The sequence below is a fragment of the Heterocephalus glaber genome, unplaced genomic scaffold (genome assembly GCF_053883595.1).
Source record: "Heterocephalus glaber isolate CG9 unplaced genomic scaffold, H.glaber_assembly_v1.0 deba00001546, whole genome shotgun sequence".
Lineage (NCBI taxonomy): Eukaryota > Metazoa > Chordata > Mammalia > Rodentia > Bathyergidae > Heterocephalus > Heterocephalus glaber.
This window is the reverse complement of record NW_028258339.1, coordinates 3,874,840-3,898,125: the sequence shown is the minus strand read 5'-3', so window position 1 is coordinate 3,898,125 and position 23,286 is coordinate 3,874,840. Positions and strand designations below refer to the sequence as shown.

The 23,286-nt window shown below is 40.7% G+C and overlaps 1 pseudogene; it reads right to left on the bottom strand.

Moving 5' to 3' along the window:
• Positions 1-1,420: 1,420 nt before the first annotated feature.
• Znf630 (zinc finger protein 630) lies at positions 1,421-22,336 on the bottom strand (annotated as a pseudogene).
• Positions 22,337-23,286: the final 950 nt, after the last annotated feature.

Here is a 23,286-nt window from a genome sequence, read left to right as displayed (position 1 = left end):
GCACCCAGCTACATCTCCTTGTTACTTTAAATATATATTTATTTTATAATCTAGGTCTGATAACTTCAATATGTAAAGTAGTATAGGTTTGAATTTTTGTTGTTGCTTATGAATCTTACTATTAAAGTTTTGTATCTAGTTTTCTTGTGTGCCTTGTGATGTTTTTTCCCACTGCGGGCTCTTATATCTTGGATTTCTTTCCAGTGCTGGGATGGAACCCAGGGCCTCAGGCCAGCTAGGCAACCGGTCTGCCACTAAGCTACACCCCAGCCCCATATCTTGGAATTTTATCTGTGTGTTGAAAGATCACTAACATCAGAGTAGATTTACATTCACATCTCTCAGGCTCCTTGGGTCATGACAAGCTAGCATAATTTAAGGTAAATCCTTGAGGTGTTTTAGAATACATTAGAGTTGTAACCTGCGGCAAGTATTCCTCTGCCTCAGAGCCTTTAAAGTTGCTGTTCTCTCTGCCTGTCGTTTCTACATTCACACTTCTCTCAGATCTGTGCTAAAATGGCACCCAATTAAGTCCTTCACTGCCCACCCTGTATCCACGGGGGTTCCATGTCTTGCTTTACTTTCATCCATACACATAAGCATTTATCCACAAAGATGTGTGTGTGTGTATGTATTCATCAGAGGACAAAAAATTCTATCTATATCTCTATATAACCTCTATATATGTATAGATGTTACATGGATATATATCGCCTTTTTTATGGCTTCCATGAGGCAGACTTTTTTTGTCTGATTTGTTCACTGCAGAATCCCCAAAATTGCATGTGTTGTGCAGGACATGCTCAACAAGTTAAACATGAAGAAACAATGCCCATCTGCACTCCACGACATTTTTAGGAAATTTCTTGTGTTGCTGTGTCACAGCAAGGAAACCAGATCCCAGAAGCCTGGGCACAGAAACCTCAGCAAACACACACACACCACTATCTTAGTCCTCTCGGGCTGCTATAAAAATACCATGAATTTGGAAACTTTATAACAACAGAAATTTATTTCTTACAGTTCTGAAAATTGTCCAAGAGCAAGGTTCAGACAGATTTGGGGTCTGGGGAGGGCCTGTTCCCCATAGATGGTACCTTATCGCTACATCCTCACATGACTGAAGGACCAAAGCAGCTTCCTAGGATCTGTTTTACAAAGGCATTGATCCCATTCATGAGGGCAGAGCCTCAGGATTAGGTTTTAACATATGAACTGGGGGGCACACAAACATGAAGACCATGGCATCCACTACAGCCTCCCTTGTACTCTGAAGGCATCTGCCAAATCAAAGTTACTTAAGCAGACTATGAAAGAACACAACTTGCTCAGAATGGGCCAAGACTGCTGAGATAAATCTACAAACAAAAAGGCTTCACTTTCAGTGAAAGAATGTGTCCCTTCTAAAATGCAGGTGTTGTCAAGGTGAAAGTATTAAGAGATGGGCCCTTTCAGAGGGGATTTGACTGGATAACAAGCACACAAAGACAGTCAGATCGGAGGAAGTAGCTCCGGTGTTTTCCAGCACAGGGAGATCACTGTGGTTCACAATAATCCATTATGTATTTTATGAATGACTAGAAGAGAAGAGCTTGAGGCTCCAAACAAAGTAATAAGGGAAAGGAAATGCTCATTATGCTAATTTGATCTGTGTATGTTGTATACATCTATTGAAATATCACACTGTACCCCCCAAATATGTACAATTATTATGTGTTCATAAAAAATTTAATATATAAGATGAGAATATTAAGCACCCTGATTTGTTACACATATACATGTATTGAATTATCAATTATCATACTGTACCCCATAAATTTGTACAATTAAAATAATTTGTAAAATAAAATAAATTTTTATAAAAGAGATGGGACTAGGATGAAGATCAGGGTAGAACATTTTCTGCCATGCACTTCATCCCCAGCACTGCAAAAGAAATAGAGGTGATTAGGCCACGGTGGTTTCTCCTTCATTAATGGGATTAAGGCCCTTTAAAAAGAGGTTTCCCTGTAATCCCAGCACTCAGGAGTCTGAGGCAGGGGTGAGTTTGAGGCCAGCCTAGGCTACATAGTGAGTTCAGATAGCCTGTCTCAAAAAACCAAGAGAGGAGGAGGGAGAGGGAGAGGGAGTGAGAGAGGCTTTTGGACACTCAAAACACTCATAAGATTTCTCTGCAGTATGGACTCTCTGGTGAACAGTGAAGGATGACTTCTGGGAGAAGGCCCTCCCACACTCTGTACATTCATACAGTTTCTATCCAGTATGAATCCTCTGATGCACAATGTGGTGTGATTTCTCACTGAAGGCTTTCCCATATTCACCGCATACATATGGTTTCTCTCCAGTGTGAATTCTTTGATGTACAGCAAGTTGTGACTTCTTGATAAAGACCTTCCCACACATACTACAAATGTTGGGTTTCTCTCTAGCTTGAATTTTCAAGCCCTGCATATGGGCTTGTTTATGACTAACAACTTTTTTATACTGACTCTCTCCACAGAGCTTCATTCCAGTGTGAATGATGCCTTCATTCTCAGACACAGAACAGGAAGCACTATAGCAAGGTGGCCTCCACATCCAAATCTCTCAATGGGGGTTTCCCTATTACAATTTACTGGGTCTGAATTACATTTCAAGCTCTTTTCACATGGATCATAATTACAGAGGATTTTTTACCTAAAGGATCAAAGTCTGGGTCCTCATTGAACATTTTTCCAAATGCATTACATTTGGGGCTTGTTTCCTCAGTCAGTGTCTTGTAGCTGGTGATGGTGACTTGCCTTAAAACTCTGTCTTGGTTTCTTTTATCTATCTGATCTATTTGATCATCAATATGCCAGACTTTTAAAATGGAGTACAATGAATTATCCTTTGGGGCTCTTTCGGGTATATCCCTTTGAAATTAAAGTTCTCCAGAAGTGAATGGCAGGGAAGATTCAAGGCCTTTCTCCCTGTCTGAAAGAAGACATGAGAAGTAAAATCAAATAGATGCCCCTCCAAAGTGAAAAAAAAAAAAAACAGGTGGTAATGGACAAAAGTTCCAGAAAGGTAGCTATTGTCAGACGGATGTTATAAAAGAGGCCTGATACGTTTTAAGGAACAAAGGAGGCCATTGTTATAAGGGAAATAATACACACACACACACACACACACACACACAACCCTCAACCTTTCTATTTTTTACTCTGAGATAGGGTCTCACTAAATTGCTGAGTTGCCCAGGTTGGGCTCAAACTTGCAGTTCTCCTGCCTTAGCCTCTCAGAGTGCTGGGATTGCAGGCATGCGCCACCATGCCCAGTGAAGACTCTCTCTTGTCAGTCTCCCAATTTTTTCTTACCTGGGCAGATCCACCTTGACAACTCACTCTCTGTGAAGAATGGATCCTCTCCATGTTGCAACTTGAAGAGTACATCCAGGTTCACACCTGAACACTGAAAAGAGAAAATAGTAATGGCCTTGGCTTTGGGAGCTCAGAAATTCAGGAAGAACAGATGAATTTCAAGATTCTCCCCACAAAGATGGATCTTTAACTTTTCCCCACACAAAAATAAGTTCCAAATAGAACAAAAATATAAACATTAACAACTGAAATGATTAAAACACTTCATGAAGGGAAAAATCATAAAGGTCAGGGTCTTGACAGCTCTGAAGGATGGGGTAGATTTGATTCATCAGTACACAGGGAATCTTCCCTTACCCACAGAGACCAGGTGACAGTAGGTCTCCAGCATGACATCCTTGTGCAGAGTCTTCTGAGCAGGGTCTAGCTTCTGCCACTCTTCTGGAGTGAAGTCCACAGCCACATCCTCAAATGTCACTGGTTCCTATAATAGCACATTCCTACACAATCTGCTCATTCTGCTCATTTTTACCACAGTAACACATGCAGAATACACTTTGAGTGGCATAATTTATGAGTGAAATGATTTACAATCCTGCTCTTAGCAAGAAGAGTTAGTGCAACAGAATAGAATTTAGAAATAGATACAAATAAAGTGGGAAATGTAGTATATATAATAAAAGCAGCATTATAAATAAGTGTGGAAAAACAGATTATTCAAAACTGAACAGCCATAATAAAAAATATGGCATTGGATTTCCTACCTCACACTATACACAAAAATATATATAAGATGCAGTAAGAATTTAAATAAGGAAGCCAGGTGTGGTGGTGCTCGCCTGTAATCCCAACAGTCAGGAAGCTGAGGTAGAAGGATCACCAAGAGTTCGAGGTCAGCCTAGGATACATAGTGAGTTTAAAGCCAACCTGGAATTCACAGCAAGACCTTGTCTCAAAAAAAAAAAGAATTTAAATAAAGAGAAAGAGAAATCGTGAAATAAAGACAGAGAGGACTAGAAGTGTATCTCACCTGTAGAGTACTTGCCTACCGTATGCCAGGTCCTGGGTTCCAGCCTCAGCACCACAAAAAGAAAAGAAAAAAGGCAGGAGACTTTAAAAAATAACTAGAGGAGCCAAGTGTGTTGGCATACAAGTATATTCTCAGCTACTAATGGGGTGAAAAGAGAACCACAAGTCTGAGGCCAGCCTGAGCAACTTAGCAATACCCTGCCAAAAAAAACAACTTTAGAATTGAGAAGATGTATGTGTGTGTAAACACATGGGGGACTACTTGAATTGAACCCAACTTTCTGTCTGAGCCTCTCAACAGAAAAGCAGGCTCATGAAAACATTACAGTGCATCCCCATCCACCTTATTCACTGGATCTGGCACTGTGTGACTTCTGGCTCTTCCCCAAAGTCAAAATGACCGTGAAAGGTACACATTTTGAACTGATTCAGGACATTGGGGCAGCCATGACAATGCAACTAAAGGCACTCACAAAAGAGAACTTCCAGAACGGCTTCAGAAAGTAGCAAGAACAATGGGATAAGTGTGTTCGAAGAGAGAGGGAATATTTTCAGAGGGATTAACTGCAATGTGTCTTTTATTACAATACATTTTAAATTTGAAATATTCACTGACTGTTTGGTCTCACCTTGTAATTTTCTCAATTTAGAGGAAGTTCCTAGAAGAGCAAAAACAAAAAAACCAATAGTTTATTCTTTTTTTCTTTTTCAGTGCAACATATTGAATCTAGGGCCCTGCACATGCTAGGCAAGTGCTCTAACACTGAGCTACACCCTCAGCCCGAAACCAAGGGCTTAACTTTTTAAAAAATGCTCAAAGAACATGATCATCAATTCACAGACAAAGAAATACAAATGGTTTTTAAACATATAAAATGATGCTCCATTCAACTTACACAAAGATAAATGCAAGCTAAAACAAGACACCATTTTTCCTTTACATTTTATTAGGAATCAGCATTTGATAAGCATTGTGAGTTGGGTGTATGCTGAAACAATACATTTTGGAGGCAATTACTTTGATAACGTCAATCAAAACTTAAAGGGTACACACTGACTATCAATTTCTTTTCTTTCTTTCTTCTTTTTTTTGGCGGGGAGACAAGGTCTCCCTATGTAGTTCAGGATGGCCTTGAACTCACTTTGTAGCCCAGGCTTGTCTTGAATTTGAGGCAATCTACTTCCAAGTGCTAGGATTACAGGTGTGTGCCACCATATCCAGCTAGCTATCAATTCCATTTTTAAAAATTATTCTATATACATACTCACATATGTGAGCAAAGAACATGTGTGAAGACACTGTACTATGGTATTGTTTATAATAATGAAAGAATGAAAGCAACCTCACAGGGAGTGAATGAATCAAGTATGCGATGATCTCCATAACTGTAATTTGGAAGCACTACAAGCATCATAACAAGCAATACAGAGGCTCTGCATGGATTTATATGTAGGAAGACTATTACCTGAAAATAACCTAGCATGTGCAAGGTCCTGTGTCCAGTCCCTAGAACTGCAAACAAAATAGCATTCATTCTTTCAGCAAGCAGTTATTGAGCACCTACTGAATACCAAACCATATTCAAGGAACTGGGGATACAGCCAGAAAGACACCTGACACAAAATTTCTCAAACAGATGGAACTAGTGACCATCATGTCAAACAAAATAAGCCAGCCTCAGAAAGTTAAAAATAACATGCTTTCTCTTATATAAAAAAACTAAAACTAAATTAAAAAGCAAAGGAGAGAGGACAGGAAAATAGAAGGTAGTCTTCTAGAGATGGTGAAGGGAATTAGGGAGAGGAAGGAGAAAAGGGAGAAGGGAATGATGAGGATGAGAATAAGCAAAATATGTTATAAACCTATGCTGGTATACCATAAAGAATCTCATTAGTCCATAATACTAATATGCACCCATCAACAAGGCAAAAAGATCTTCCCTCAAGGATCTTACATTTTAGTGAGGGTAAAGTGACAACAAAGTTGAGAGACAGGTGGGTAGAGCAGGTGCAGGCTGAGTGTGCCCTGCTCAGTCTGGCTCGCTCCCCACTTTCGACCAGGAGACCTAGCCAGAGACCTAGTCGAGGCACAGGGGAGCATAAAGGTCATTGTCCTGAGCTGCAGAAGTGAACAACAGAGAGAGGGCTTCTCTCAGGCTCCCTGATGAAAACTGAAGCCCACTGGAAAAGTGAAGAGAATCTCTGCAATAAAGGTACACTGGACCACCGTACTTGGTAAGTTGGAGGGATCATGACCTCCCATCGGAACCTGGACTATCTTCAGGGGAAGGGCAGCTGGAAACTGCAATACAACCTTGCAGAGTTCAACCCTGCAGGAGGACAGGGAGCTCAACTTGGGACTCACAGCCAGAAATCTGCCTGAATCTCAGGAATCTGTGACTGGCTTACTGAGACTCATTGACTTATATCTGGACACTGCTGCCTACATTGTCTATTGTGATAGCAGAGACATACCCTGAAGGAGGCCCTTCATTTTTATCTTTTATTTGTTATTTTCAAAATTACCACTTTTTTTTGCTCTTATTTTTAATTTTTTTCTTCTTTGCTACTCTTTTAAAGTTTTTATTTTTCCTTTTTTCTTTCTTTTCTCTTTTCTTTCTCTCTCTCTCTCTCTGCCTTGCCCCCTTGCTGTTTTTTCGTCTCCCTTTGTGTTCCTGTTCTGCCCCTAATTTGTATTTCTTCTTTATCTTTCTTTTCTTCTCTTTCCTTCTCTTGCCTGTGCTCTCTGGCCTCACTGCTAACCTTCCCCTATCCTTCTACTTACCTATTCCTCCCTCCCCAACTCCTTTGAACTCCTCATCCTGAAGGGTAAAGTTGCTATATTGAAGAGTTTATTCCCTATAAACATATGTTAGGTTGGTCCTTGTTTTGATTTAATTCACACAGTTAAAGGTGATAGATTAATAACTACCACAAATTGTCATTTTCTCAGAGGTACTTGATGCTATTATGTTGCTGGTTGTATCACTTGGGCTAAGGTGTTGTGATTGATCTAATCAGTTGTCCTTCCTGTTATAAAGAAAATGAGACAGCCTCAGAGCCATTATAGACTCAAAACCTAAAGACCAGCTATATCTGGAAGACACCTCTGAGAAGCAATCATTCCATAAGGGTTCTAAATACATCAACAAAGATACTTTACAATAAGCAACTTGAAAGTTTCAACCTAGGAACTAAACCAATGACAGTACCAAAAACAAAAATGAGAAGACATTTAAGCAAGGCACAAACCCAGACTTCCACCCCACCAAAGGCAAATTCGGGGGGAAACAAGGTGGAAAAGTCTGATAATCAACAACCTGGACACCCTGAACTGATAGCACAGGAAGTAACAAGACAGATGAATGAGGCTCTAGTAAAATTCAAAACAGAAATAATTTCTCAGATAGCTACAGATATGGTGAGCAGAGTGAAAGACATGATTAGAGGCTCTAGAACAGAAACAGACAAAAAAAAATAGATGAGCTCAGAAACATGCTGGAAGCCATGAATGCCCAACATAAGAAAGAAATGGTAACCATGAAACAGATTCAAACAGATATTCAGGAAATTAAAAACTCCATTGAAAGCATGCAGAGCAGATTAAGGGAATCTGAAGATAGAATATCAGATATAGAAGACAGGATTGCGGTGAAGGACCATGAAAATAGAGATCTCTTCAAAATAGTAAGAGACCACAAGAAATCAATCCAACAGCTGCTAGATGATGCAAAGAAGAATAACATAAGACTGAGAGAAGTTCACAAAAAAGCAGGAGAAAGTACAATTGACACACAAAAACTCTTCACAGAAGTAATAGTAGAAAACTTCCCAGACAGAGGTAGAGAATTGGACATACAGATAAGTGAGGCATATAGAACTCCACCCAGCCATGATCAAAAAAAATCTACACCTAGACATATAATAGTCAAGATCCCAGAAACCCGACAGAAGAACAAAATCCTACAGGCAGTTAGAGAAAAGAAACAAATCACCTACAAAGGAAAGCCCATCAGAATCACGGCAGACTTCTCAACACAAACCCTCAAGTCAAGGAGAGCCTGGAGTCAAGTATTTCAAGCCCTAAAAGAAAATAACTTCCAACCTAGACTGTTGTATCCTGCAAAATTATCTTTCAAAATCGATGGGGAAATTAGATACTTCCACAACAAATAACACCTGAGAAATTTCATGAACACCAAACCAGCACTCCAAACAATTCTAAGCAATATCCTAGAAAAAGACAATGAAGGACACAACTCCATGCGGCCCAACAGAAGGAAGCCACCAGGTAAGGTAAGAAACTAAATGGAAAGGGGGAAAAAATAAGGAATAAGAGCCAACAACAGCAAAACATCATGACAAGGATGAGTCAATATCTATCAATTATAACTCTCAATGTTAATGGCCTCAATTCACCAATCAAAAGAAATAGACTGACAGAATGGATTAAGAAGCAAAATCCACCTATATGCTGCATACAAGAAACACACCTAAATCAAAAAGAAAATCATAGACTGAAAGTAAAAGGATGGAAAACAGTTCTCCACGCCACAGGAACCCAGAAAAAAGCAGGGATAGCAATCTTATTTGCAGACAAAGTAGATTTCAAACCAAAACTAATGAAGAGAGACAAAGATGGTCACTACATCCTTGTGAAAGGAACAATCCAAGAGGAAGAGATGACAATCCTAAATATATATGCACCAAATATGAATGCCCCCAACTATACAAAACAAATATTAATGGATATGAAAAACCAAATAAGCACTAATACAATTGTACTGGGGGACTTCAATACCCCACTATCACAAATAGAAAGATCACCTAGACAAAAAATTAACAACAAAATTTTAGAACTGAACCAAGCTATTGAACAAATGGACTTAATAGATGTGTACAGAGTGTTCCACCCCACAAAATCAGAATAAACATTCTTTTCAGCTGCACATGGGTCATTCTCCAAAATAGACCACATCCTAGCTCATAGGACAAGTCTAAGTAAATGCAAAAGAACTGAAGTTACCCCCTGTATATTATCAGACCATAGTGCAATAAAATTGGAGATCAATGACATAAGAAACTGCAAAACTCCCACAAACACATGGAAATTGAGTAATACCCTCCTGAACAACCAATGAGTCACAGAGGAAATTAAAGAAGAAATTAGACAGTTTCTATAAGTAAATGATAATGCCAGTACAACATACAGGAATCTATGGGACACAATGAAAGCAGTTCTATGTGGGAAATTCATAGCAGTGAATGCCCATATTAGGAAAACAGAGAGAACTCAGATAAATAACCTAATGCAGAACCTCAAGCTCCTAGAAAAAGAGCATAACAAACCCAAAGCTCGTACAGGAAAAGAAATTATAAAGATCAGAGCAGAAATCAATGCAATGGAGACTAAGAGAACAACACAAAAAATTGATGAATCAAAGAGTTGGTTTTTCGAAAGAAAAAATAAAATTGATAAACCTTTAGCCAACCTTATCAAAAAAAGGAAAGAAAAGGCTCAAATCCATGCAATTAAGAAGGAAAAAACTGAAGTCACAACAGACCCAGCAGAAATCCAGAGGATCACCAATACCTACTTTGAGAACCTGTACTCTAATAAAATGGAAAACACAGAAGAAATGGACAGATTCCTAGACACATACGAATTGCCAAAGTTAAATGAAGAAGATATAGAAATTCTAAACACCCCAATTACAATGACTGAAATTGAAAATGTAATAAAAAATTTACCAACAAAGAAAAGCCCAGGTCTGGATGTCTTCACTGCTGAATTCTACAAGACATTTAAAGAAGAACTATCGGCATTAGTCTTTAAATTCATCAAGGAAATTGAAAGGGAAGCAAGGCTTCCAAATTCATTCCTGGAAGTAAGTGTTACTTTGATTCCAAAACCAGGGAAAGACCCAACCCAAAAAGAGAACTACAGACCAATCTCCCTAATGAACATAGATGCAAAAATCCTCACCAAGATACTGACAAACAGAATACAGAGGGTCATCAAGAAGATCATACACCCTGACCAAGTCGGATTTATCCCAAGGATGCAAGGATGGTTCAACATTCATAAATCAATAAATGAAATACACTATATTAACAGAGTCAAGGACAAAAACCATATGATCATCTCAATAGATGCAGAAAAGCCATTTGACAAAATCCAACACCCATTCATGATAAAAATGCTACAGAAAATTAGAATAGAAGGTCTTTATCTCAACCCGATCAAGGATGTTTATGAAAAACCAACAGCCAACATCATACTAAATGGTCAAAAACTGAAAACTTTAACCCTAAAATCAGAAACAAGACAAGGATGCCCACTATCACCACTCCTGTTCAATATAGTTCTGGAAACATTAGCCACAGCAATTAGAAAAGAGAAAGAAGTAAAAGGAATAAATATAGGAAAAGAAGAAGTAAAACTGTCATTAATTGCTGATGATATGATACTTTACATAGAAGACTCAAAAAACTCCACCAAAAGACTTCTAGACCTAATTGACAGATTCATTGAGTAGCTGGATATAAGGTCAATGCTCAAAAAACAATAGCCTTCTTATACACAAATAGCAGACTCACTGAGAGAGAAATTCGGGAAACAATTCCTTTTACAATAGCATCCAAAAGAACGAAATATCTAGGAATCAACCTAACAAAGGAAGCAAAAGACCTCTACACTGAAAACTACAGCACTCTGCAAAAGGAGATCGAGGAGGATATAAGAAAACGGAAAGACATCCCATGTTCCTGGGTAGGAAGAACCCATATAGTGAAAATGGCCATACTTCCAAAACTACTACATAGATTTAATGCAATGCCAATTGAAATTCCAACAATATACTTCACAGAACTAGAGAAAACAATCCAAAAATTCATTTGGAACCAGAGGAGACCTAGAATAGCAAAAGCAATTCTAGGCAACAGAGACATGGCTGGGGGTATCACAATCCCCAACCTGAAACTATACTGGAAAGCTACTGTGATAAAAACAGCATGGCACTGGCAAAGAAACAGACCTGAGGGTCAGTGGAATAGATTAGAAGATGCAGAAACAACTCCAGACATACTCAGCCACCTCATCTTTGACAAAGGAGCCAACCACCCTCATTGGAGGAAAGATAGCCTATTTAATAAATGGTGTTGGAAAAACTGGATTTCAACCTGCCAAAGATTAAAACTAGACCCATACCTCTCACCATGCACTAAACTAAGATCAAAGTGGATTAAAGATCTAAATATTAAGACAGAAACATGAAACTTGCTGGAAGATAAGTTAGGTAGAATTCTTGAAGACATTGGCATATAGGAAAAGACTTTATGAACAAAACCTCAGTAGCATGGGAACTAGCACAAAGAATCAACAACTGGGATCTCATCTTATTAAAAAGCTTCTGCACTGCAAGAGAAACCACCAGCAGAGCTAAGAGACAACCTACAATGTGGGAAAAAAATTTTAGCAGCTGTACCTCAGACAAAGGTCTACTATCTAGAATATATAAAGAATTGAAAAAAATCAGACCCCCAAATTCAAAGACCCAATTCAAAAATGGGCATCTGAAATGAACAGACATTTCTCAGACAAAGAAGTAAAAGCAGCAAATAAACATATGAAAAAATGTTCAACATCACTGGTCATTCGAGAGATGCAGATGAAAACAACATTGAGATTCCACCTCACCCCACAAAGATTGGCTGCTATCAAGAAATCAACCAATAACAAATGCTGGCGAGGGTGTGGGGAGAAAGGAACCCTTCTCCATTGTTGGTGGGAGTGCAGACTGGTGCAACCACTGTGGAAAGCCACATGGAGATACCTCAAAGAACTAGGGCTAGAGTTCCCATTTGACCCAGCTATTCCCCTGCTGGGTATCTTCCCCAAAGAATTAAAAGAATCATACCACAGCGATATATGTGCACCCATGTTCATAGTGGCACAGTTTGTAATAGCTAAAGCTTGGAAACAGCCCAAGTGCCCATCAGCTGGAGACTGGATAAAGAAGATGTGGGTTTTTTATAAAATGGAGTACTACTCATACATAACGAACGAGAAACTAGAGACATTTATAGCTAAATGGATGCATATTGAGGCCATCCTCTTAAGTGAAATAAATAGGACACACATGTGTAAATACTGAATAGTTTCTCTAGTTTGAGAAACTGAAAGTGTAAATAAGGATGAAAATGATTAAAATGAATAACTGATCATTTGAAATAGGTAAAGGTCCAAAGGTGTAAGGGTGGTGGGAGGGGAAGGGGAAAAGAAAGAAGGGAAAGGAAAAATTATGAGAAAAGAAAAAAAATGGAAATGAAATCTATGTAAACAGGGAAGGATGGAGGGGGTGAAGGAAGGACAGGTAATGGGGAAAAAATAAGAACCAAGATACATCATGTTCAGGTACAAACACCCAATGATAAATGTAAACATATTTTATACCTAAAATGTACCGATAAAAGAATTTTTTTAAAAAATTTGAGAGACATATCACCGCCTGGCATGCTTCAAAATTCACATCACTCATATATAAAAAGCTCCTAGAAATCAATACGCAAAAGGCAATGAAGAAAATGGGAACTTACAGAAAAAATGCAAAATAGGGGCCAGGGATTTAGCTCAGTGGTGCTGCGCCTACTTCGCAAGCACAAGGTCCAGAGTTTGATCTCCAGTACCAAAAGTAAAAATGCAAAATAGAAAATTATTACATAAAAAGATGCTGAAGTTCATTTAATTGTCAAAGAAAAGCAAATGAAAATAAGATATAAGGCTCAATCACAAAAACAGCAAAAACTAAAAACTACTGATGATGTCTGGTGCTGGAGAAAATATTAGGAAATAAACCTTCTTGTAGATGATTCATGGCCACATGTTAAACTGATTACACAATATGAAAATACAATTTGAAGCCGGGCATTGTGGGGCACATCTGTAATCCTAGCACACACGAGGCTGAGGCAGAAGGATCACTGCAAGCTCAAGGCCAGCCTGGGCTCCATAATGAGTTCAAGGCCAGCCTGAACTGCATAGTAAGACCCTGTCTCAAAATAATTTTTTTTAACTTTTAATTTAAAAAACAAAATACAATTTGGAAGATGTCCTTTATGTTTATAAACCTGTATGCATTTGACCTACCACATTCAAGCCTCAGAATTTGGCCTACACAAATACTTGGTAAATGATAAAAGATGTATTTATATTGTGTCATTATTTCGGCTAGGTACTAGCTGTAAAACTCTATTCCTCATTTCTTTCTTCTGAAAAGTGAGAATAACAATAGAACTTAGGACAAAGTGTTGCTAGGTAAATTAAATAAGTTGATTCCATTATAATGTATTACAATAGTGACTGGCACACGGCACTCAGTAAACGGTAGCTGTGATTCTTACTATTATTACTATTATACATAAAAGAAAAACTAGAGAAAATTAAAAAGGACAACCAACAAGGGTCTGCCATTAAACAGACATTAAAAGGACAATAAGGTCATCCATCATGGTGCATACCTGTAATCCACACTACTTGGGAGGCTGAGGCAGGACAGTCATAGGTTTGAGGACAGCCTGAATTACATAGTGAGATTCTGTCTCAAAATAAAAATTAAAAGGGCTGGAGACATACTGGCAAAACATCCCTGGATTCAAAACCCCAGCACAAAAATAAATAAATAAATGGAAAGATTTTTTTCATAATAAAATATATAAACTTCATTTATTGGGTTCATTTTATCCATGAACCAAGAAAAAGTTGCAGAACAGAAGTATGCATTTTGTGTGTGTAGTAAGGAAAAATACATAGCAATAAAAAGATTATCTACACACATTTATACATATACATCTACACATAGATGAGAAGGATCTGGAAGGATCATCTCCAAAATAGATATGTCGGGGTAGAAAGCAGAAATTAGATTACTGAGATATTCCACTTTTTTGTATTTCTTTTTTATTTCTGTGCTATATTGTTTATATTTGCAGTAAGTTACCTTTGCAGGTTAAAAATAAAGGCTACTTGGGCCGGGGATTTAGCTCAGTGGTGCTGCGCCTGCCTTGCAAACACAAGGTCCTGAGTTTGATTCCCTAGTACCAGAAAAAAAAATTTTGAAATTTAAAAAATAAAGGCTAAAAAGAAAGAGCAGAGAAGAAACTGGCTTTGAGTTAAGTCATGACCCCACTAACTCTGAGATGATAGGAAAGGAACCATGGAAAAACAGGACAGCAACTCATTTTCCAAGCATCTGCCAGGGAATTTTAACTAAAAATAGCCTCTTTAATGCCCATCAACTGGAGACTGGATAAAGAAGATGTGGGGTTTTTTTATAAAATGGAGTACTACTCACAAAGTAGAGACATTTATAGCTAAATGGATGCACATTGAGGCCATACCCTTAAGTGAAATAAATAGGACTAACGTGTAAATACCAAATAGTTTCTCTGGTGTGAGAAACTGAAAGTGTAAATAAGGATTAAAATGTATAATTGATAATGTGAAATAGGAAGAAAAGGTCCAAAGGGGTAGAGGAAGTGGGAGGGGTAGGGGAAAGGAAAGAAGGGAAAGGGAAAAATATGAGAAAAGGAAAAAATGGAAACAAAGTTTTTATAAATAGGGAGGAGTGGAGGGGGTGAAGGGAAGGCAGGGGAAGGGGGAAAAATAAGAACCAAGATGCATCATGTAAAGGTACAAGATCCCAATGATGAATGTAACTGTATTGTATACCTAAAATGTACCAATAAAAGGAAAAAATAGCCTCTTTAGAACAACTCTTAATGATACCACCCTCAGCTAAAAACCACTGGCCTTCAGGAAAACCTAATAATAAAACTTATTAGGCTAATGTGCCAGAAACCTTGACTTGGTGAGGAGCTAGACTGGGTTCCCTTCATGCAGAATATAGATCATGTAATTGATCATGTTGCCCTTTTCACTGTGGCTGCCAGGAAGCTTATCACCAAAATGTTTAGCTCAGTTTGCATGAAGTGAAGCCAGATGGCCTATGTATCGCCTCAACAATTTTGTCTATATGTTGATCTTCTAGTCTTTCTAAATTTCTCTAAATCTTACTTGCAACTAACTTTCCTTTCCCATTTTGTTGTGGGAAGATAAAATGAGAAATGAACAAATAATTTACCTTAGACTTTATCATTTTCTATTTCTCTCTGGAGAACAATTGGGGATGGGTGGGGTGCAGAAGTGTTCAGAGCTCACAAGGTTAATCTTCAGTGGCTGGATGTGAAAATATGTTAATTTACTGATGACTGTGTCTGACCCGGGGACTACATTTCAGGAACTTTTGTCCTAAAGTAATATCCATGAATGTGTATAGAGACTTAACTGCAGGCACTGTCAACACAGTTTTGCCTTTAAAACTATAATATCTAAAATAATCACCAAGTATGGTGGTGCATGCCTATAATCCCAGCTAATCAGGAGGCTGAGGCAGGAAATTGCAAGTTGAAGGACAGCCTGGGCAATTTAGTGAGGCCCTGTCTCAAAATAAAAGTTTAGGAAAGGGCTAGGCTAGGGCATAGTTCAGTGGCAGAGCCCTTGCCTAGAATTCATGAAGGCCTGGGCTTGATCCCTAGCACCACTAAATAAATAAATAAATAAATAAATAAATAAATAAATAAATAAATTTCCAGCACTAAAGACTGGGTAATAAGTTAAGGAAGAAAGGCAAATGGCCACTAAAAACAGCACTAAATGATTAAAAGATGCTGAGTATAGACTGAGAGTGTAGCTCAATGGTAGGATGCTTGAGGCCCTGGTGTTCTATCCCCAGTATTGCAATGGCCAAAAAGAGAATGGGAAAGAGGGGAGTATGAGAGCGCAGGGAGAGGAAGAGAGAGAGAAAAACACTTTACAGGCCTATGTAGAGAAGGGATGGGATTCTTTTTTTTTTTTCTTTTTGTTACAACATGGACAGCCCCATGAACACACAGCCTCTCTCCAGTCCCAGTCTTTCCTGTCCCAGCAGTGCGCTGTCTCTGGCTGGATGACATGGGCATCAATGGTGACCTAGGGAGCTGTTTGTGGATAGGGAGCCCGAGCTCCTTCGGTTTGTCTCCACTTAGGTTTCCTTCCAGCTCTGCCACGGACTTGGGCTGAGCCGATTTTGTGCCTCTGCGATCACCCTTTCCCTGCATACACTCAACCCTCACATCCCACCACATCTCACCCAGCAGGGCCATCAGATGCAAGGCCCAACCACTGCTGTCTTTTTTCAGGGCTGCGAAGGAGAGAGAGCACCTTCTGGAAAAATGTATAAGCTAGGTCTTCTGTACGATGACACTTTTCATACTTGACTGAATTTTCTTTTCTGGTTTTTTTGTTTTGTTTTGTTTTGTTGGTTTTTTTGGTACCGGGGATCGAACTCAGGACGCTTAAGAGGCAGGCCGGCAGAACCTCTGAGCTAAATCCCTGGCCCAATTGACCGAATTTTCCAGTAACCTCCGGACCACTTGTTCAAAGGCTGTGGTTTTTGTCTCCCTTTCCCCACATGCCAGCCTGTGGTAGCTCCATCCAGGAGCCATTGCGGGCCAGATTTGCTGGTCACCCCAGCTCCTGCCTGATGGGGTCTCACCTCTCTGTGTCTCTGTCTGTCTCTCTCTGTATCCCCCACACACACCCCACCCCCCGCTTTTCACCCTTACAGTTCCCTACTTTCCCCTACCCCTGCGTGGGGGTGGGGCTGCAGAAGACCTAGTGACCCTAGACCAACCCCTCAGTCCCCAGCCTAAGCAATAAGAAGCCAGAGCCAGCAAGCAGGCACTTCAGCCACCCCTTCGCTGACTCTTGATCGGCAGCTATGGGGGACATCGTGCTGGGCAGGAGGCGTGGCGTGGTCTGTACCCGGAACTCAGGCTGGGCTTCGGGTGTCGCCCCTGCCGCCCAAGGCCCGCTCCCAGCCTGGCACCGGTTCGTTCAGTAGTAGGAGCCGGTAGATGGAGACGCAGCCACGCGGGACTCATTGTTAAGGTGCCTGGGGCTTGTTCACAGGGATCTTTGTGGGGAGGTGACTTAAACTAAAGACGGTTTTCCTTGCATTAAAGAAAATTTTAACTGTGCTGATGGTGGAAAAAAATAAAGGAAGGAGAGAGGAGGAGAGAGGAGAGAAAAGGGGCAGCACTAAAACAATTTACAGGCATATGTACAAAAGGGATGGGATTCTTTTTTTGTTGTTACAACATGAACAGAAAAAATAGACAAGATGGGAGCAAATGCATTTTCACGTTCAAAAAGAACTGGAGACCTCTGAGAGGTTCTAAATATGATCTTAAACTAAATATCTTTAAAAGAAGGATTAATGCTGACTTGTGAAGGTGTGAAACAAGCAGCGAGATGAGGATGGGATGTTAGAAAGAATCCACGTGCAGCTTCGATCTTTTCCCCTCTTTTTTGTTAAGAATGCTATTGAAGGGGGGGGGGGGTTCTGTCTGATATTTGTTTTTTGTTTGTTTGTTTGAATAAAGTAGCCAACAGCACCAAAAACTAACGGAATGGATTTCCTGATGAAATCAGATGCAGGCCTAGGTCAGTGATCCTCCAAGGAAGCAGGCTTTGTCCTGCACCACACACTGATGTGCTGGTAACCAGAACCTGGCTACGCCAGCCTGTTCCTCCCCTGTGCTTAGGAAACAGTCGCCTTAGGCTGCCCTAATCGCCCCAGAAACAAAACAGGCCTTTTGGGTTAGACGTGGTGGCGAAGGCCTGTAATCCCAGCACTGGAGAGGCTGAGTCAGGAAGGTTGCTGTTAGTTGGAGACCAGCCTAGGCTACATAGTGAGTTCAAAGCCAGCCTGGACTACGTAGTGAAACCCTGTCTCAAAAGGGGCAGGGGGGCTCTCTGTTTTAAAATTAGAAACTCACCTTGCACATGACAGAAGAAAAGACAGCCAGAGTAAAGCCATTTCATTTCTTTTCAATTATTCTCTCTCTTTTCAATTATTCTCTCTCTCTCTCTCTCTCTCTCTCTCTCTCTCTCTCTCTCTCTCTCTCTCTCTCTCCTATTCCTTGTCTGGTCTAGAAAAATCTGCTCATATGAGTTTGTTGCAGGAATCCAAGAGGCTAGAGAAACCCACGGACTGAAACAGGAGGACTGTAAGATGTACACCAGCTCAACAGATTCCTGTCCAAAGGAACAGCATTAAACAAAGAGAAATTACAGCTTTTATACATTTTGTCAAAGAAGGTGGTTTTTCTAGTGAGGTAGCAAGTGAGTTTACCAGAACAAAACAAGGGCAGACAGTTTTGTAACGGCCTTGAAAGAAGACAGTGTCTCATGAATCATATGAGAACAGAGAGTCTTAAACTTTGTTTGCAGGGCATAGTTGTCAATTTTATCTGTACCAAAACAAGGCGTTACAGCTACAGAGGAGAGGGGGGTCATGGTGGGGGGCCTCCTCAAGGCTCGGAAGGACTTGTTTTTTTTTTAAGTCCTGATTCAACTTGATGGTTTTAAAATTTGTTCACCAAACTTCATACTATTCAAAAATCATTTTAAAAGCCATATTTTCCCCCAACAGTTACCAAAAAAAAAAAATACAGTTTGGGGGTTTGTTTGGTTTGTTTGGGGGTTGTGCTGTTTTTTGTTTTTGTTTTTGTTTTTTGACACAGGGTCTCATTATGTAGTTCAGGCTGGCCTCAAACTCACTATGTAGTCCAGGTTGCCCTTGAACTCACAGCAATCCTCCTGCCTCAGCACTCCCCCCCCCCCCCGTTCTGGGATTACAGGCGTGCACCACCACGCCCAGCACCCTCAAGGATTTTTAAAACAGTGACTATATGGCAGTTTCAAAAATCTGACTGCATGTCTAGGTGTTCTAAATACAAAAGAAAAGAAGTTCAACTGCTTAATGCTAAAATAAAATTAGGGAGAGAAGAGGGAGAGCTTTGAAGTGTCACTGAAGGCCAGACACTGATTGATTGCTTGGGACCATAAGTATTTCAGAGGTGTTGTTGTTGTTGGGGGGGGGGGGGGATTGGAACATTTACATAGACTTTAACAGTTCAGCATCCCTAATCCAAATATCCCAATGGGCCAGGTGCTGCATGCCTGCAATCTCAGCACTCTGGGAGGCCAAGACAAGAGGATCACAAGTTCAATTTAGTGAGACCTTAGAGCGGGGGATTTAGCTCAGTGGTTCTGCCACCTACCTTGCAAGCGCAAGGTCCTGAGTTTGATCCCCGATACCAAAAAAACAAAAACAACAACAACAAAAAACTTAGTGAGACCTTCTCAAAAAATTAAAAAGAGCAGGGCAAGTAGCTTGGTGCAAAGGCTCTGGGTTCAATTCCCAATACCACGAAAAAAATCCAAACTCCAACACCAGAAAATTTTGTACATGATGTCAGCATTCAAATGTTTCAGACTTTGCAGCATTTCATATTTTGGACTTTCAGATTAGGGATCCTCAGCCTGTGTTGGCGCTGCCACTACAGAGTGGAAGTAGCCATGGACAATACATAAACTAATGGTGCTCAACAGCAATGCTGCAAAAAAAAAATGTTATTTATGGACACTGAAGTTTCAATTTCACAAGTCATTTTCACATGTAACAAAATATTCTTCTTTTAATCTCCTTCCAACCAATAAATAATGTGATAACCATTAGCTCATGGCTATATTAAAAAGCAGCAGGCCAGATCTGGCCCGTGGCCCATAGTTTTTCAATTTAGATGAAATGCAACTGGTCACAAGTTGATGATTGGTGAGACTGAGCGACGGGCATCATAGGGGTCTATGATTCCCTCTAGTTTGTGGGTGCTTGAAAATTTCCACAGGAGAGGTATTTATTTATTTATTTATTTAATGATCGAACTCAGGACCGTGCACTTTCTAGGCAGGAGCGGCGCCACTGAGCTAAATTCCTGGCCCGAGAGGTTTTTATTTAAGCATTATCATAGAAATAGCTAAGCAGTACTATAAAGTTAATGGCATGGATATATAACTGCAGAGTGAAGAAGCAGATCACATGTTCTCAATTATTTTATAGCAAACAACCCTGTAGATCATGCATTCTTTTTGTTTTGTTTTTTACAGTGCAATGGATTGAACCCAGGTGCACTCCACCACTGAGCTACATCCCCAACTCTTTTTTTACCTTGACACAGGGTCTCACTGAATTGCCCAGGCTGGTTTCCAAGTTGTGATCCTCCTCCTCAGTCTTCTGAGTAGCTGGTGTTACTGGTATACATCACCATGTCTGCCTTGGATCATTTCATTTGTTTTTGTTGTTGTTGTTTGGTTTTAGTACTGAGGACTGAACTCAGAGCCTTCATACTGAGTTACAAGCCCAACTCTTTATTTTTATTTTGAGACAGGGTCTCACTAAGTCATCAAGTTGCCCAGGCTGGGCTTGAACTTGTGATCCTCCTGCCTCAGCCTGTGAGAGCGCTGGGATCACAGGTGTGTGCCATTATGCCTGCCAGATTGTGCTTTATTTTTTTTGTTGTTGTTTTTGACAGGGCTTTGCTATGTACTTCAGGCTGGAACTCACTAGCCCAGGCTGTCCTCAAATCTGTGGAAATCCTCTTGCGAGTGTGCCACCACATGCAACTTGATTGTGCATTCTTAATAGGGATATTGCCTTCAAAGGGACCAAAATGGGTTCTTGGAGACAAAAAAGAATCTTAGATATTACAATGGTTTGTGGCTCTCCAAACCTAAGCTCTACCTGACAAAAATCTTATTCCTTTCGCTGAATTTCTTTGGGTGTCACAAGAACAGTAATAACCTTGAGGTCATGGAAGAGCTATGAAATATATACAAAATCAGTGTTACAAAACTATAATGAACGGATAATAATCAGGTATTAACACACTTGTCATTCCAAGCCTCACAGTATTAGCCCTGCCATTATCTTCATTTCAGCAAGGAGACTGAAACAGAGAAATGTTAAGTGACTTGTCCAAGGCCGTAGACCCAATGATTAGAGGATGAGGTGATTGAAGAACAAAAAGCAAAGAAATCGTCTGTAGATGTGATAGCACCAAGAATTTTACATATGCCACTTGGCCTTCTGCATGTCCTAAAGAGATTAAATTTCCTCCCACATTGCAGAGGATATTGTCTATTTTTCACTAGGGAACAACATTAATACATTAAGTTTACATTAACTGTTTAACTAAAAATTTCTTTTTCTAGTGCTAGGATCAAACCCAGGCCCTCAAGAGTGCTATGCAAGCACTCTACCACTGAGCCCTAACTTAAAATCTTCATATTCAAAAACTCGATAAAGGAAAGAGAAGGGGGTGGGGATGTAGCTCAGTGGAAGAGCACTTGCCCAGCTTGCACCAGGCCCTGGATTCAATCTTCAGTACCAAAACAATAAAAGAAAGAAAGAAAATCCAAAAATTAGGAGATATTTCCAAAATAAATCATTGATAAAGGAAAGGCATCTGATTACATATATAAAAACAGTTCCTACAAACCAGCAAGAAAAAGGCAGAATGATCATTCAGAAAAATGAGCAAGAGATCTGAACTAGCACTTCACAAAAGAGAGTCAGTCCCCTGATCAATCAATACGCAGGTTAAAAGGTGCTGAAGCTCCGCAGTCCTTAGGAAACTAGTATAAATCCGGACCACAAGTCAGGCTAGGGGTGGAGCTCAGCGGCAGAGCGCTTCCTGGCATGCATGAGGCCCTGGGTTCCAACCCAACAACCCCAAAATAAAAAATAATAAATAAATAAAATAAAAATCACAATGTTGATGCCACAAGGGCTGGGATTTCTGTTTATTCACAGATGTATTACTGATCTCAAGCAGAATCTCAACACTGACCCCACATATTCCTAATTCCATCCACAGGGACCTTCATCCTGCACTTCACAAATTCTTTTCACCCCACAGATTCCCGCTATCATTCACTCGTCCGACCAGCATCGCTTGTCTTGGACTCCCTTCACCCTAAGCCCCTCACTCACTCCATAAATTTCTGGTCGAATAGCCAACATGCCGCTACCCCTGCCCCACGGCCTTCCCTAACCCTGTCCTCCAAGTCACTCGATCCACAGGACCCCTACTTAGTCCTTCCACTTGTCCCCATCCATCACGGATCACAGACCCGCATCCCCCGACTGTCCCCTCACCTGGGCTCCGCTCTCAGACCCCAAAGCTCCTAAAGGCAGCCTGGCCTCCCCACCAGCCCAAATGCACTTCACATTCTGAAAGGCCCTTTTCCTCCAGCCCCCCGCGGTTGTGGTTGATGAAGTCGCTCGTCTTCCGCAAGTTCAAAAACGGCGGCGAAGCCGAACTCTACGTGTCACAAAAGTGGCGTCATTCTATCGCCGGCCGGGCCCTCGCTCTGCGCCGTCCCGGGCGGGAGAGTGGGCGTTCCCGGGCTCCTGGAGAGGCGCAAGCCCGCGGGGTGAAACTCTGCAGTCAAATGCTCTACCATGGAGCTATACCCCCTGGGTGGTACTCTGGATACAGCCGAGGGGTCAGATGGCAAAGACGCCGCCTGGGACATTCCTTGCGGAAGCCTCGTTTCTAGAACGTCTGGAGAAAGTGAGGAGGCCTTCGACATTATGCATTCACTTAGGGGAGGCTCACACACACAAGCCGCCAGCCGCTCACAAGCTGGAGTCCGCGCCCTTCTGCGCTCCAAGGGTTCCGAGGCGGCACCTTCTGCCCGCCCGGCCTTCCATTGGCTCCTTCGAACAGGGTCGCTCATACCCGGGGCTTTCCTGGCTCCTCAGTTTAAAATGGGCCATGTGGCCGTCTGCATCCCATGGCAAAGCTAAAAGAGTTAAAAGAGGCAGACTGCTGTAATCCCAGCACTTAGGAGGCTGAGGCATGAGGATTGTTGAGAGTTCAAGGCCAGCCTGGGCTACATACAGTGAGACCCTGTCTCAAAAAGAAAAAAAAAATTAAATTAAAAAGATAAAAACCCTTGGGCTGGGGA